The sequence below is a fragment of the Cololabis saira genome, chromosome 10 (genome assembly GCF_033807715.1).
Source record: "Cololabis saira isolate AMF1-May2022 chromosome 10, fColSai1.1, whole genome shotgun sequence".
Lineage (NCBI taxonomy): Eukaryota > Metazoa > Chordata > Actinopteri > Beloniformes > Belonidae > Cololabis > Cololabis saira.
The window spans coordinates 19,294,036-19,311,265 of record NC_084596.1 but is presented as its reverse complement, the minus strand read 5'-3'; the positions used below and the strand labels follow the sequence as shown (position 1 = coordinate 19,311,265).

At 42.0% G+C, this 17,230-nt stretch overlaps 1 protein-coding gene across 1 annotated transcript in view; it reads right to left on the bottom strand.

The window, feature by feature from the left end:
• Nucleotides 1–17,230, bottom strand: part of st6galnac5a (ST6 (alpha-N-acetyl-neuraminyl-2,3-beta-galactosyl-1,3)-N-acetylgalactosaminide alpha-2,6-sialyltransferase 5a) — a 76,695-nt gene that overhangs the window by 57,794 nt on the left and 1,671 nt on the right. The gene's annotated exons all lie outside the window — the stretch shown is intronic.

Genomic DNA, 17,230 nt, shown 5'->3' with positions numbered 1-17,230 from the left:
GTCAAGGCTTTTCAGTGCATAATTGATGAAATGGTGATGGAAGAAGGAATTAACAAAGTGATTACGAGCAGGGGAAATGGAGTCATCCTCAGCTCATAAATAGACAGATACTCTTCGACGTTCACTTTCTGAAATGAGCGTTTGCATCTGTTAATTTATAAGCTGCAGCCAGCTGTCATTTTTTCACTATTTTTTAGGTTTATAATGCTAGTTAAGCATTAAAGTCAGATTTTCTTTTGCTCCACAACTTTCCTCTAAGCTCAGCTTTGGTAGTTCTTAACTTGTCAGGATCTGACAACATGATCTTTAAGGAAATAAGAGCGCAACTCTGAGTTTGCTGCTTAACACGCAGCCAAACATAAATGATTAAAACAATCACCAAGTGTATAAATTTAGCTTTTATAATGATGAGAAAATGAGCAGTTTTCCCTGCTCTGACATGCTGAGGGCATATTCACCAAGGATGCTGACTGACAGATCTGCGACCAGCGTAAATGAACTGAGCTAAACTGGCAAATGGAGCGGAGCTATTTTAATTGAACCCAACTGCTTAGATGTAAAATTACAAACACACACAGCAGATATTAAACATTTCAGTCTCCTTCTAGCAGTGGAGAAAGTCACAGCATTATCAAATTGTGTTACTTATAATTTACACAGTGAGCAGTTTCTGGGATGTCAGCTAATGCTAGCAGGCTAGTGGGAGAGGAAGGTTGTGAATTCAGCCACAACCAACAGTTGCAGCAGGGTGACTGTTAATACCAGCAGTCTCTGATAATAGCTGGCTAAACTATCAGGTGGAAAAAACTCAATGAAATGTCGGTTGTAATCGTGGATTTTTCTATCCCAGTCGGTCTGCAGAAAATCAGTCCACAGAGCCTTCACTGACTGGCCAGTCCTCTAATTTTGACTCTCTGGGCAGTTGTGCAGTTCTCTGAACTTTGCTATCTTTAAAAAATAAACTATGTAACTCACTAAGTGCCTAAATGTAACATCAGGAATGTGTGTGCGCTGCATTTCAACTTCAGTCTTAACAAAATCAAACCAGGTCCTTTTTTTGTCTGCATATACATCAATGGTTAACTTAATACCTTAATGGACGAAACCTTTTTGCCAGTATATATGCAGTATCTTGCAGCAGATGCTAGTTTTTTCTGCGTAGGTGAGTGTGTCCTCCCTCAGTCCTCTTAGATTGATCAGAAATACTTTATTACCAGATTAAACCCTGATTCTGCCAGTGAGGCCTAAAACCACTGATGTGAAACATGAAAGGACAGAGAGACTAGACAGTGATGGGTGTGGTGTGTGCAGTGTGGTGACTGTGTGGTTGGTTTGATGTAAGTGAATGTGTGGTGGATCATTACAAAAAGGGAAGACATGCAACAGATAGCCAACATGTAATCCAAGTACATAAAACAAAGGTAAAGAGGAGGACAAGAGCTCTGTCTTCTTTATTCTCTAATCAGAGTGTGTATCAAACTGGTTCCTAATCATCATTCTTCTTTAAGAAAGATGCAAAAGGTTCAGGAAATGTTGACATTTCTGTGATCAAAGCAGAATAATTAGTTAAGACACACGTTCCAATACTCCAATATCTGAGTTGAAGATGGAAAATCTGCAGTTTCAGGATCCCAGGACGAAGGTTACGTGAAAGCAGCCAACTTATGTTAACACTGGCTGAACAGCAGCTGTTTCTGATTTCACCACCAAATAGGATATTTGAACGCCTGCTAGCTGCAGGTCCCAGAAGTGGACTGCTCGTCCTCGTTTCAGCTCTGGCTGCACTCACTTCGAATGCAGAGAAACTTGAAAGGATGAGTTGGTGGATGTGGATGTGGATGTGTTCCAGCCAGCTTTCCAGCCTTGTTAATTCTGCCTAGTACGAGAAAGTAGGTCTCAAAACCACTCTTTCATAAACCTGTGGATGATGTCACAGGTTGTTTGTCCAGTTCTTCTTATGCGGTCTATGAAACATAATTCGTCTGAAGCTAAAGCTTACAGTATGACTATCATCAGGGGTGCACACAAGCCGGTACTCGAGGGCTAGTCTACTGCATGTTTTAGATGTTTCCCTTTCTTCAACACACCTGATTCTAATCATTGGTCGTCATCAACATGTCATCAAGGTTTACACAACTCTGTTGGTGACACAGCCTTGTCTATCAGGGTTGTGTTGAGGCGGGGAAACATCTAAAACGTGCAGTAGACTGGCCCTCGAGTACCGGCTTGTGTGCACCCCTGACTATAAAGAACATTTCTGTTGACTAGGGGTCATTTTTTCATTATAAACAGAGTAAGCTACCACAAGGTTATTTTTTATCATGGGTAAGTGCAGCTGTGTCTTTATTTTTGTGCAGCGATTTTGTGAAGTGAGTGAAGGTAAAGCTCCAAAACCTTCTCCACCCCAAACCAAAAAGTAATTTAGTTGTACTGACAACCACAGAAACTCTGTTGACCTACACGCCAGTGTTACCCACTGGGCACTTCCAAGGTGTGTACGAGATCTCTGCACACTTTAAATCTGTTTTTACAGACTCTTGAGTACTGTGCAGGTGAAAGGTCCCTCGCTGTGTTTACAGGTTAGAATTCCTCACAGATGACGTTTGAAATAGTTATATAGGAGAGAAATGCTTCAAGTTCACCTTCCTGAAACAAACAAACTGACAGTTACCTCTGTGAGTGACAAGAAGTGTAAAAGCATGATGCACACATCTCGAATTACTACTTCCTCTTCTTTCCAAACTCATTTCAAATCTGCAGTTACACCACTCACTTGGCAGCAATGAAAAAAGTATACTTCCAGTGAAATGACAGAGAAGATCATTTTTCGACTGCGTCCTGTTATTCAACATCTGCATCCCCCCTGTGTATAGCTGCTTTTCATTCTCAGGCCCTTATTGTCCTTTTTAAACCTCTGCCTCGTCATCAGGACCAGCAAACATTGCTGTAGCCGTTCTAACCACACCCCAGTTAAAGCACATTTCTTTTATCGTGTCTGTGCATCTTGAGCTTTTTATGTGTCACTTAATGCCTTCTCGTCCCCAAAGATATTTTGGAGAAGAAATAACCATATTTACATTCTGGTTCAAAAAACAATTTTGGTCTCAATTGTTCGATTTCACACCCATGACAACTCTGAGAGGGGTGAATCTTTTTGTACCGCAACAGGAAACTTTATATAAAAGCATTACATTTATTTCTAATATGATTGATTGACAGTTGGCGAGGCCAATGGCTTGCCATGATCACTTCCTCATCCGTAATCGTCATGCTACCGCACTTAGCGAAGCAGTCAGCCATTGGGCCTTTTTTTGATTTTGCCATTGGGTTAAGATTTTGAACGGTTTATCCCGCCGTAAACGTCTGACGGCAGCTCTGCAGATATTTTGACGGGGTTCGGCTAAAGGAGCTGGGAGCTAAGCTGACTTTGATTGACATGTGGTGGACGTGTTCCCATCGGCTTGCTGAGCAACATGGTTGCGCTCTGTATGATGAAAAACATGCTTCAAAACCAGCCTTCAGAAACCATTGGGTCATGTGACCAAATGCCTTGCCCATTGTTTTATACAGATTTATGGGGGAAGATGCGCATAGCAACCAGCCAGGCTTCGAACCTGCACTGGCTACATGAGGGCGATAGCCTCTGCATATGGTGCGCCTGCTCAACCCACTGAGCTATCTGGGGTCTCTGGGCATCCTGGACATCCTGCTTTTGAGAGCAGACTTGTCAGGAACTATGCAAATGTTTTCATGCTGCTTCCATAAACTAAAACCTCAATTTGCATGGATTTCAGAAAGTTCATGAGAGGTATCTTCTGTGGGTGATTATAGCTCCAACTTATATATATTTTAAGTCTTTTTACATCCAAAAAGCCTGAAATTATTTATAAGATGAATCACCAGTTCTATGATAAGAAGCCTGTGAGGGTTATTGATGTGCTTGTTGCATATCTGCACAATAAAGCCTGATTTCAGCTTCAACGCAGCATGCTTTTTATTTCACATCTCTGAAATTCCACTGGAGGGATGGAGCAAAATACTTCCAAATGATATGTCCTCCTTTGTGAGAGAGGATCACTAACACTTGTAACATATCTACAACACCATCGAGTACATGTGCACAAATCCCACAATGCACATTTATGTACCCTCACTCAACCATAAGTGATCAATGCCTCAAGAATTTGATCATCGTATGAGCCTGATCAGTGGCTCAACAGTAAATAACAACCAAGAAAATCATATTTTGCTCACACAAAAAGTGAAGTGTTGGGGTTGAGGCAGCTTGCTGCTGCAGAGATGCATCCTACCGTCAGATGGCTCTGCTGCTGAAGGTGACAAGGGCACACCATAGCTGCCGCTGCTGGACACCTGAGTGGCCACTGTGACACGCTGAGATACAAGCGTTGATTAGACCACCGATTTCTCCAGTAACTTGAGTGATATATGCATGTTATTAGAGGATAACACTGAAGACTATTAATCTCTGGTATGTGCTTCTTCGATGTGGACATTTTCAGAGTCATGCCACCTCTGTTTCCTGACAGCGTCCTACATCTGAGCATCTGTGGAGCAGCACGATTGACCACAAGTGTTAGCAGCTCTGGCCCAACCTCTCTCCTCGGCGTAGAGGATGTCAGGCTGAAGGAGCACTGACTGGAATTTGTTTTGAGATTAAACTTGTCCACTGGTGTTTACCATAGCTCACTTGAACAAACACAAATGTCACTACAGGATTAAATGCGTATGATAAAGTATATCTTACACCAGATTGATAACGTGTGTAAACCGTGGCCGTTTAAATGTCACTTCTACAATGTAGTCTCATTTCCCCGCCTCACTTTCTGTGCTGCGAGATTTGCCTGCATCCAGAGATGGGTTTTTACAGAGCACAACGTCTGTGCAGGAGGTGGTGCGCTCCTCTTTCAGGCCCTTTATCAAGCATACGTGTCATTAATAATAACCAAGGTCATCGTTTTCTTAATCACACAATTCAGCGACCATAAAAGCCCCTTTGGTGGCATCCCAGCAAGAATCCATCTCCAGTGTTGGATCAAGTTGATCAAAAGGGAATATCATGTTGATCTGGAGTGGGTTGAGCTTAATTCCTCCCACCTTTAGTAAAACAGTGCCTGGAGTGCCTCATTGATGGGCTCAAAGCTTCAGGGTTACTCTCAATGGCTTGAAACAAGGCAACTGAACTTCTTTTTCTTTTCTTAAAAATGTTTCACCTTCCATTCTTAAGATTTTATCTGTTAAAATATTCCTGGCGTGAAGTTTCAAGCTCATAAACTATACTTCCCTTGGAAGGTTATTCAGGGAGCTATAAACTATATTATCTATATTATCTGAGGGACATTTCCTTTCCATATGTCATTTAGTGAAAATCCTGACTGTCTGCAACATTTCTTCAAGTTCATCTGCACAAAAGACACCTGCCCACTTGCACAAGCTCCATACAATCACCCTGCGGTTGCACTCCGCAGAAAGATGGTGAAAGAATCTTGTAAAGGTGAATCCAGTTTACACGGTTTAAAAAAAACAGGGTTTAAGCAATTAAATCAGAGGCTGCCTCAAATAATGCCAGGCTGCATTTATACTCTGCTATTTTGACATGTCACAGTTATGCAATGTAACCTAGATGCAAGGAAAGGCTAAAGAGTGCTTGATGGACTGCTAGAGACCCTGAAGCTGCAAAGACTCGCACACCGAACCGATGAGCAGCTGCGTGGAAATGAGAGAAGAGCCGGGGTGATTAGTGTTGAGTCCAACAATATTTCAGGATATTACATATCAGTTCTGCTTTAGTGCCTTTCAAGAACCCGTCCATGTGAAGCCATGAAGTCACTACGCCTTTCATTATTGGCATCTGGCAGCCACTGTAAAGAGTTTGTTCAAAATGTTGAAGTATTTCTTGTAGGACGTTCTCGCTGTCATTGATGTTAAGGGCTCCAACTTTGCTACCAGCACATTCATTCAGCCAAAACAGAGGAAGCTTCTTGGCACGAGGACGAGTCTTTTTCTGCACGAAACGTGTAAAACCAAATCTACATAATGCACCGGAGGTTTGCGCATTTAGAACTGCTGCAGGGTGCTTTTGTACAGATTCTCCAGTCTTTAAAGGCTCCACTCACATTAGAGGTTCAATTCAGGCACCAGCAAATGAATTTAACCACAGTGTTATTTGTGCAACAGTCAAATCCTAAAGATCCGACACTGAAACATGACCACAAATCCAATGTAAGATTGTCCGGCGTCAATTCATATGAGAGAGGGACAGCATCTTTCTGAAACTATTGTGGTTTTGTGATTCTAAGCTTCTGATGTCCCTCACCACCCTGCCGGTGTTTTAAAAGGATGTGATTCATTAAAATGGTTTTTACCTTCAAGGAAAAGATCTGGTTGGAATCAGGCAGAAAAGAAATCCAGCCACTTAGTTTTAGGCTTGAGAATTAGCTGGATTAATGGGCACCATTCTCACTGAAGATATCTCATTATTACACTAAGTTACTCTGAGCTCTTACGCCTATACTCCTTCATTTCTTTCTTCCTATTTGTCTTCCACCGGTGCAGAGTTGAGCTTTGGTTCAGTCCGTATTGGACTGAAAGAGTTGAGACTATGAGCAGTGTCTGTTCTGCTCTGCAGGGATTTGGACCTCCATGACAGATGCAGACGTAACCTGGGTTAATGTGGAGTTTCACCAGTGGAGGGTGAAGGAGGCTGAAACTCACTTTCAGAGGTGCTTACTCGTCAGCACCTCTCAAAGTGAAATCACCGGACTCATCAATGAGATTGAAAGACCAGCGAGCCTTCGACTAACTGCCGTGGCACTCTCTCTTTAGAGGAAGACGGCGACCAAAGTTGATTCTGTAATTCCCTGTTTCATCCGAGGACATACATGTATCCCATCTTGCTTACGTCTTCATGATGTTTCGATTTAATGTTTTCTCTATATTTCTTGCTTCCCCATCTTTTATTTTACACAATCCTTTGCTCTACTTTTTGCCGAGAAGTATACTTTCTTTTTTTTGAGAAACGTATATCCCCATAATTAATAAGCTTGGCCTCCGGCGTGTTTCTGCTCTAGAGTGGAAAAGCTCGCTGAACACTGAACGAGACGACACCAAAATACAAATAACAGTTTGATCATTTCTCTCTCCGACCACGGAGGGCATGCTCATTAATCACGCCTAAAGAGCTGAGTAATGCGGTCGGCCTTGTGCGTATTCGGGGCCAGAGAATGAAAAAGCAAAGAAATTGGGTTTTATTGCAATGCCCCTCGCAGACGGCCCTTTTTTTTTCTTTTGCTCTCAACTGTGATGGGATGGCAGCTCATCATCTGTATCTCTTGATAATGTGCCAAAAGGTATCATGCATTTATCAAAGCTTAACCTTTTCATATCCTTCACAGTTCTCAAATAATGAGGGTCCCCTGCAGAGTAGAGCAACAGCACCAGATGTTAAAACACAGAGAAGCTTAAAAAAAATCACCATTTGGCTCCTGACAGGAGCCTCAACAAATTTCCCTCCACTTTCCTTACGTTGAGGACGTCTAACTTTACTGTTGGTTCCCGAACCGCAGAATGTTAAAAAGCACCGTGTAAGATTGCCCCAACGAGGGGCTGCTTATCGAGAGGCAGCATCCTCATTCCCACCCATCACCCGTAATTGCTTTCCAGGCTCTCGCTGCAAAGAGCCTGAAGTGGTGTTGTGGTTGGCAGGAGCAGAATGCAACAGAGATAAGTGAAAATCCAAGACTATGCTCAAATTGGGACCGCTATGGCATAACCAAATCAGAATATTCCTCTATTCAGTCCAAACTGAACATCTTTAGTATTCTAACAAGGTCGCTGCATAAAAATAGCAGTTATCAGTCACTTACATTCAGCTTGGTCTGTGTATTTCTAATCTAAAACGTAAAAAAGCGCAGACACATGAACAAGACTTCACTGTTATTTGACATTAACTGACAGAATCCTCGGCCATAACTATCTAATTCGGGAGTTTTGGTCTTGCCATCCAGCTGACAGGATGCATAGAATAACTTTAAAGAATGGTCTAAATGACTTTGCTGTTTGCAAAAGAAAAATCACAGAAAAAACATCTGCCTGAAATGAAATATTAAATAGTTCAGTTCTGCTGTCACTGGAGCTTTGGTCTGAAAAAGGATACCCTGTCACGTCTCCTTGGCACAGATGGATTTGTACTCAGGCCTTCAAGCAACGTGTACCAAGTCAGACAGAATTTGTAGTCCTAACATTTCTAAAGCCAAGTCTGACCAGGGTTTGTTCTCAAGAACCTGCTTCGGTAAATTTCTGGCTGCATCTCATTGAGATTTTCTACAGCTGCACAACATTTTTTTTTAATAAGCATGGCTCTATCACATGGATTAAAATTAGATTTGGTTCACTGTACCCTTAGGATAAAACACGCAGTCCTTGGTGATCACTTGACGTTTTAGTAGGCACAACAATGAACATAGCAATTTGTCTTTTTAGAGAAATATCTGAATTGTAATGAAGTGCAGTGGAATCAAAGTCAAAAGGTGCTTTTTTTCACACAAAAGAAGAATTTCCAATTAAATAAACCTGTGCTCTTCTTAACAAACTGAATATTGTGTTTCTGCAGAGTAACGGATCAAAGTTGGAGAGTAAAAGTGACCGTGATGCTATAAAACCACATCTCTCACAAACACAACAGAAACTTCTTTAGCATCCGGTGCAAAGGGACCACAACTCAGACATCGGTCCCTTTTCACCTCAGTAAAAAAGAAAAGAAAACACTGGAAGATCCTGAAGTCTCATCTGTTTCATGGTGTAAAAAAAGAAACATTTTAAAAAGAATAAGTAAATAATTGTATCTGGAGTACTGGTAATACCAATTCCAGGTTTCCTGACAAGTTGGGCAAAGGAGTAAATGTTATTCTATTTCCTAATTCCAAACAAGGCTAGAGTTAAGTGTCTGCTTTGGATTTAGCTGGATTCAGCAACCCTTCTGGCCGACGCTGTCATCATGGCCTGGGATTATCCCTGCTCTCCATAGGCGAGCTGCCAGCGCTCGTTTCTGGGTGCATTCAGTGTGGCAACGATGAGTTTTCCCTCCATTGTCCTCTGACGTGCGCTCAAAACGACCCGCTTTGGCTTTTGACCGGCCTTCTTGTTCGTGTTCATCGTCTTGGCTCTGCAACTTAATTGGCTGATGCGTGCGGTGACGCGGGAGGTAGAGAAACCCCCGGACTTTTGGAGGACGCAACACATTCCCACAATTCATTTCAGCAATGGATGACATCATCCCATTCGATGTCTAATGGGAGGGACGCAGACAATGAACATTGTGATTTCAGCATGAATGTCGGGAAGATCAATAAGAGTTTTACATTTGTTGGAAGATAAATCAAAGCAACAACGCTTTTAACTTTTACTTAAAAGTTTAACCCCAATTGCTTCATAGCAACAAAGCCTCGGATAACTTAATCTGGGCTAACATCAGTTTAAATGAATCCTCACTTGGATTGTGAGTTTACCTGAGAGTTATTACCGGAAGCTACTGAGCACCAGACCTGAAGTTATGTAGTACTATGACTTTAGATTTACCACTAACTGTAGCACTAGATCTGAAGTTCTGTACTTCTAAACTAAAACAGTCAAATGTAGATTAATCCAGTCTTACCCTGCTGTGCATGAGCAGTGTTTGATCCTAGATGTTATCCGTACGGTTTCTCCTCCTTGCACTCCGATAAACCTTCATCTCCACCTTAACCTTGTTACCTACACTATCTTCCTCATCCCCTGCATCATCTTCTAACACCAACTAGGTGCATGTCCTGTTGCACTTCATTCATAAATCTCCTCTTTGGTCTTCCCCTGGGTCTCCCTCCTGGCAGTGCTAACCTCATCATCCTTCCACCAATACATCAACCATCCCTCCTCAGTACATGTCCAAACCATCTCAGCCTGGCCTCATCTAACATGCGCTGTCCCTCTGATGTACTCACTGCTAATCCTATCAATAGATAGATAGATAGATAGATAGATAGATAGATAGATAGATAGATAGATAGATAGATAGATAGATAGATAGATAGATAGATAGATAGATAGATAGATAGATAGATAGATAGATAGATAGATAGATAGATAGATAGATAGATAGATAGATAGATAGATAGATAGATAGATAGATAGATAGATAGATAATTTGGAGATTCACCGTTCACATTTTTATGTGTATGCGTTGTATGAGAGAGAGATGGAGAGGGCGAGGGAGGGAGGGAGAGACGTGGCCTGTACGTCGTTGTTTTGTTTTTTTTGCAGTTTGGGTGCACAATACACGTGTGTGTGTGTGTGTGTATTAAAAAAATATTTTGCAGTATGTTGTGTAATTGAAACTGGTTTGCTGTGATCGTTGATGGCAAACTCATATTAAGCATTTACATCGATGCATGGTTATTATGTGCCCCCCAATTAGATCTGTTCTGCCGCCGACTCTGTTTTAACCTCATCTGCCGTTCTTTTTGTCTTATAACTGCATTTATTCTATCGCAGATTTTCTCCGATATTGCGTTTCTTTTGGTAATGTTTACATTTCTTTGCTGTAGTTCATGAATGTGTTTATTTGCCTCTTCCACTAATATCTCTAACTCCAACTCATCAGATTTCATTTTGCGCTTGCGACTATCCTGCTTTCCATCCAGACTCTCCATGGCGACAGAGTTTGCGCTCGCAAAAGACACGCAACACCTAATTTAAATACTGCTGTTTGCACCTGTTATCAATTGCGCACGCAATCTTAGTTGATCACCCGCAAAACACACAACAACAGCACGCGCAAACTTTTTCAGTGCACACGCAATTTAGTACTCTTTATTTAGGATCTTAGTAAATCGGGCCCTAAGAGTCAGATCACGTGGTGTTCTGTTCAATACTGCAAAGGTTTATTGTAAGAATACAATTGCACCATTCACAGGAGGGCCGGCTTCCGGAAACCAACTCTGAAAACTTTTTGGATTGCCTCCTCTTTTTATACTCTTCAAAAGCCGGGGCCGCCCCCCAGGCCTCACCAATTTTCCTCCGTTATGGCCTCACTTGCCGTTTACTGGAGGAAAATGAAAACAACCTCTCCCATTTAGCTCTCATTGGCAGCCCCCCACATGACAGGTTTTCCCTTCAATTCAAGCCCGAACAGACCTTATATTTATGACACCACTGGTATATGTGTACAATTTAGCGCGTACATATGACATTCTGTTCATTCATGTTGACATTTGGCCCCGCACCTGTATGTCTTCTGCAACCAAATTCAACTCCCTTTCGCTATCAGGCGTCTATCTTTATTTAATACGCTCCAACATACTCTCCCCGTCTCACACCGCTAGTTACAGTACATGTCTTGAGCAGATAATGTTTTTTTCAAATTCCCTTCCTCCGCTCCACACCTAATAGTGGTATTGTTCAGAGCAGTTACATTTCTACTCCTCATGCTGCGCCCACCGGTCATAAATTTGCGCTCATCTTTATCAGCGGTACGACTGTTTGGGACCTGTGTGTGTGTGTGTGTGTGTGTGTGTGTGTGTGTGTGTGTGTGTGTGTATTCCTCTAAGACCATCTGCCTCGTGAGAAAGGGCAGGAGAACACACACACGCACCCAGCTGTCTTTCTCTCCCTCAGACTAAAGTTTACACAGATCATTCTGAGGTAGAAAGTTTCCAGTGTTAGATTTCAACTAAATGATTATATATATAAAAACATTAATACACTTGTCACAGAGAGAAGCTCAACAGACCTCTGTGTTCTGCTTAATTCAAGCGGCTTGAGGCTGCAAAGGCCACGGGAACATACCACGCGCTGAACTGAGCCCTCATCCCATCCACGGCTGAGCTCCGTCGTGTGTGACGCAGGCGAATAGGTTCAACGGATAGCAGAGGAACAAAAAGAGAAACATTGCAAGTCCTACAATTATTTATCAAGTTGAAGGCTTAACTTTTAATCACAAGAAAAACGTCGTTGTGAGTCTGGAACACTGAGACTTGTCATCCGTCCGCAACGCCACATCAAGGTGCGCCTCTTCTTTGGCAAAAACTCCTCCATTACTTTGACTGCGCCTTACTTATCACCTGGGAATCTGCATGATTTCGGTGTCACGGAGGCAATCAGAGGAAGGCGGCTGCACTCCCGTCTCCCCATCTCCACTGAGAGACAGCCAAGTGCGGTTTCCTGTCCTCCTCCTCCTCGCTGAGAAAAAAAACAGGATAGAGCTGGAAGAAAAGAAATCCCTTTGGGACTTCACTCTGTCTTTCACTCGTGCCGGTTCCTGCCTCCTCCTTCATGCTCTTGTCTCGTTCTTTCAGGCTACACCTTTCCCAACCTCTTTGTTCTCTTTTATCACCCTCTCCTTCCTTCCCTCTCCCCGGTTTTGTCCTCCTCTCTTATTCTCTTTGCCCCTTACTCTGGAAGAGTTTCTTCACCTTTTCATCTCCAGTCAAAGTTTTCTTCCTTATCTCAGCACTAGTCGAGGCGAACCAACGGCTGCACAGCTAGAAACAAGTCCCCCTTCAGTCCGACCTATATCTAATATGTTGCATTGAAAATACAGGATATAAAGATTATATATATTTATACATGGTCCAGCAAATGCTGGCCAAAGCCCACAGAACCCCCGCGGCCTTTCAGCCAGTTCCCGGCTCGTAATGACCTGAAAACTCCTACGGAGGAGGTGAAACAATGGGAGGCCGACCGGCACAGCACCACTGGGTGCCAGCTGATCTTGGAAAGATCAATATAGTGGAGAGGTCAGTAGACAAAGATGAGGTCATTTCTTCCAAACACTCATCACTCCAGCACTGCAGGAGAACAAATGTGAGATAAAGCCAACAACTTTTACACTTGGTGTAGTGAAACAGCCTCAGATATCAGCCCTGCAGAGTGTTGGATAACCAAACTTGATAGCGTATAACCACATGCTGCAGTAGGATAATGCACTGCATATCATAGAAGTATTGATTACATCTTGTGGTTCTTAGAAAACTGTTAAATGTCAGATAGTACCACATGTGAAGAAGCATAAACGACGTCCTGGAGAGACGTGGTCCAAATTTGTCGTCAAAATGCCAATTAATCTTATAACTGAGGGCAAAAAGAAATTATTGGTTCACTCACGATGCTCAGCTGCTTCTGTTCACTTGCAGTAAATCAGTCCTCATCCATCCCTGGCTTCACTGACGCATCGCAGACAAACCCTCATCAAATCAAAACGCACACGCTCACTGAACACTGGCCTCGCAGGCAACGACAGAAGAAATGCCTCATCAGATGCCCCGAAAATAGGACTCATTTACTATTTATTTGTGCCTCTCAGCGTCTAAGAGTGTTGCTCAGGTGTGCGCAATAACGAGACAAACATAGTAACCACACTTGAGGAGCACAAGTGATCTAGAGTTGATGGCTTCCATCAAACCAGCACTAATACAAGCACAAGTATCCGTATTGATTCGACAGCGTATGGACCTAAAGTAAATGTTGGAATCAACAGCTGAGCAGCTGCAGCTGTGGAGTAAACCTTTACTTTCTGCACAGACATGCAATCAGCCGTAAACCTGCTCCTGCCTCTCAACCCTGACATCTGGACCGTTTCACTGAAGAAGTCAGAACCTTCTGTGTCCAGAATGCAAAGACTTTCAACACTCATGCCTTTGAAATATATAACATTACATGATGTATAAGACACACATGTCTTTGCAGCCTTGCTGTTGGGCACATCATTAATAAATAAATTAATTAATAAAATTAATTAATAAAGGTGCAGGGTTGAACCAGGTACAAATGTTGCAAAATTAATCTGTATTTGGTGTTTAAAGTTTTAAGTGTAATTTTAATATTCAGGTTTGTGTCAAGTCCCACTAGTACAACAACCATGTTGTCATGGTCTTCTACAGTAGGGCTGCTGATGTTCACTTTTCTTGCTTTTCTTTGCAGTATTTGTTCCCATGAGGTTATTTGTGTGTGTATGTGTATGTGTGTTTATTTTGTATTTGTTTCATTTTAGTTTTACTTCCAAACAGTGCTTTCTTTGTTATATGATACGTGGTTTCACCCTCCTCTCTTGTTTGTTCGCCCCTGAGTGCATGCACAGACCTCCCTCTGGTCAGCCACGCATGTCTTTTTGCCTGTTATGTAATTTCTCTGGTCATAAATTTATATATATAACATACCCTTGCTGTTTTCTGGAGTGTTGTTTGAATTTTCTTCTTTTCTTCTTCTTTTTTGTTTGTTACTGATGACCAAAAAACAGAAAACTGTCTGGAGGCTTGAAGATTTCCACTCAGTTGTGCTGCAAAACAGCTTTTTCTGTTTTTTTTAGTTGTCAATGTTCATTCGTGCCACCTGCTGAGTGTCTTTGCATCTTGACAGATATATAAAAAAGTCAAATTAAAATAATTTATAAACTACGCAGTTTAAAGTTGTAAATTAATTAAATGTCATTATTTTTCATATGATATTTAAACCTTTTTCTATGAGAGCCTGAGCAATTAAAAACAGGGCGCTGCTAACATCTGAGCTCCCTGCCCCTGGATACAAATGAAACAAAAATATGAATAAAAAAGTCTTAAATTATTAGTTTACGCCTTTTCCGAACACAGCCAGTGAGACATTTCTTAATTTTGCACGCTGCTCCATCTCATCCATGACCATGTTTGACTCTAATTCAGTTTCTATACGTGGACTTGAGAAACAAAAAAATGCAATGTAGCCCATTTTGAATTTTATTCCAGGATGGTGTTTCTGGCTGGAGCTATTTACAGTTTTTCTTTCTGCCCATTTCAGCTGAATTAATGACAATATTACAATGCCATACTGTTTATGAATGAAACACAGTGTATGAATACAAATGAAACTCTTGAAGGGGAGGTCGGTGACACAAATCCTTAGACTTCCAGCCACTTCTGTTATGTGTTAGTTTTATTAAAGTCTGTTTTTCTTCAGCTGTCTGTCTCTTGACTTAGTGTTTGGATCCCTCATAACACACAGGTGAGTCCTTAACATCACTCATCACCAGTTCATCTGGTGGAGTCGGAACTTAGAGGGGATCCCAGTAAACCGTCAAATCTGTTGTTGTTTAAATGTGTTTTCACTTTGGTTAAAATCTGATTCAGGGGCCTAAGATTGACGGGATGCTTCCGCGTCAGCAGGCCTTGGTCGTGAGGACCTACAGATGTCACGATTATATGTTTTCATCCAGTGCACTTTATTCAGAGAGTCTCTCCTCGCAGCGGTCTGCTTCAAGCAGCGCTGTCAAATGTTGATTTGTTTCATTTGGAGCCTGTATTCTCCTGTATTCTACCCAGCAGTTGTCTCCGAGTTGTGCTTCATCCATCACAATATCCCAAAATTAATTTCACCAAGAAATCTGCTCTCCGACTTTCTCTCCTTCTGCATTTAACGTCTTTGTCATCCCACAGACGCCTGCCTGTGCAGGCTAGCTGTGATTTCCAGGAACAGATACCGCCAGATAGACAGATACAGTATTTATATCAGTGTAACTCTGCTCAGATACACTTGAAATCATCATGATGAGACGCTCCACACAGTCATAAGTTAAGAGTTTACAAAAACACGGTGCCCAGCCGGCATGTGGTCTAGAGCTGATCAACTCAGGTGACAACATTTCTCCTGAGAAAAACCTGGGAGATTTATTTTCAGTGGGAAGTGCTCCCACCTTCAATCGCCAGTCTCCATTATTTTCTTGAAAGATAAAGAGATTCTTTAGATCTTCAGGTTTTTTAATTTAAAAGTGCATCTCCTGGCCAGATTGCTTTTGTTCAGGAACAATATCTTTATACCCACATCTGTGCAGCTCATATATCTGTTTGTCCAGTCGGCTAAACAACAGTCTCCTCCAGAAGCATACAGCAGGCTGTCAAATAACTCGCATGCAAATGACTGCTGATAACTCGATGGCTTCATAACATTTCCTGCCATGAGATACTTTCTTTGAGACGGAGCAGGTAGCATAAACGGGCCTGTTGCTCATTGTGTCTGCAGCCCCGGCACAGATGGATTACTGAATGGTCTAACAAGAGCAGCGGTGCGAAAGCTCAAGGGACAGAAGTGATACTTCTTTTAACGTCAATCAAAAGGAAAACAGGGGATGCAAAACGGCTACGAAAAGATACAAAATCACTACAAAGGGGCAGATGTGAGAAAAGGCACAGGACAGACGCAAAAAGGCATGAAATTACAACACAATGGTATAAAGCGTTTACAGAGAGACACAAAAACCCATTCATTGTAAACAGATGGCTACCGAGAAAAATATAAATTGTAGGGATGCCAAAATAAGAAGGGATGGAAAAGACAAAAAACAGCTATAAAGATGAAAAATTACCAAGAAATACAAAAATAACCAAAAACCAAGATGAAAAGTGACAACAGTAAGGTGAGAAAAACACTGCAGAGAGGAACTGGCTGGTGATGGAGGGATGAAAAATGTCTAAAAACAGGAATAAAGAGATTTAAAAAGATGCGAGGAATAGAGAACCTTGGAATGATGCAAAAAAAACTCTGACCACAAAGAGATGCAAGGTGTCTACAAAAAGCTAGATGCATAATGGGGGGGGGGGGGGGGTACCAAGCGGCTAAGGAGAAGAAAGAAGACTTCACAGAAAAGGATTTCTCCAAGATGCACAATGATGCTGGATGGATGCAGAATTTAAGGTAGAAGCAGATAAAGAGGAACAGAAGAATGCAAAACATCTAGAGAGAAGCTATTATGCAGAGAGCAACAAAATAAAGAAATACAAGGAAAAGGGATGACAGGTGCTCCAATAGAGATGACTAAGAAACAGGACTAAAAGCGATGATGAAGGTAAAATGACTCTTGAAGGATGACCAAAAGGATATAAAACAACTAGGAAAAGCCCCTCATTTCAAGTTAATGACAATTATCTGCACAGACCCTCCCAATAGTTCACCACCCAAACTGTGTAGAGCAGCCCAGTGTTGGGGGCGTCGCCCCAAAAAGCCTTCACATGGTGATTAAGTCTGCTCTGCTTGCAGAGCTTTTGCTCCTTAGTACTCCAATTGATTGTTTTCTGCTGGATTGGTAAACAGATGGACGTCGATACACCCCTACAATGACGTCAGGGTTCACTTCACTGCAGGTCTCCCGGGATTATCAATTAGAGTGCAAGAATGCAGCCGAGGATTTCATTTGCAGCCTAAGCTGTTATTAGTG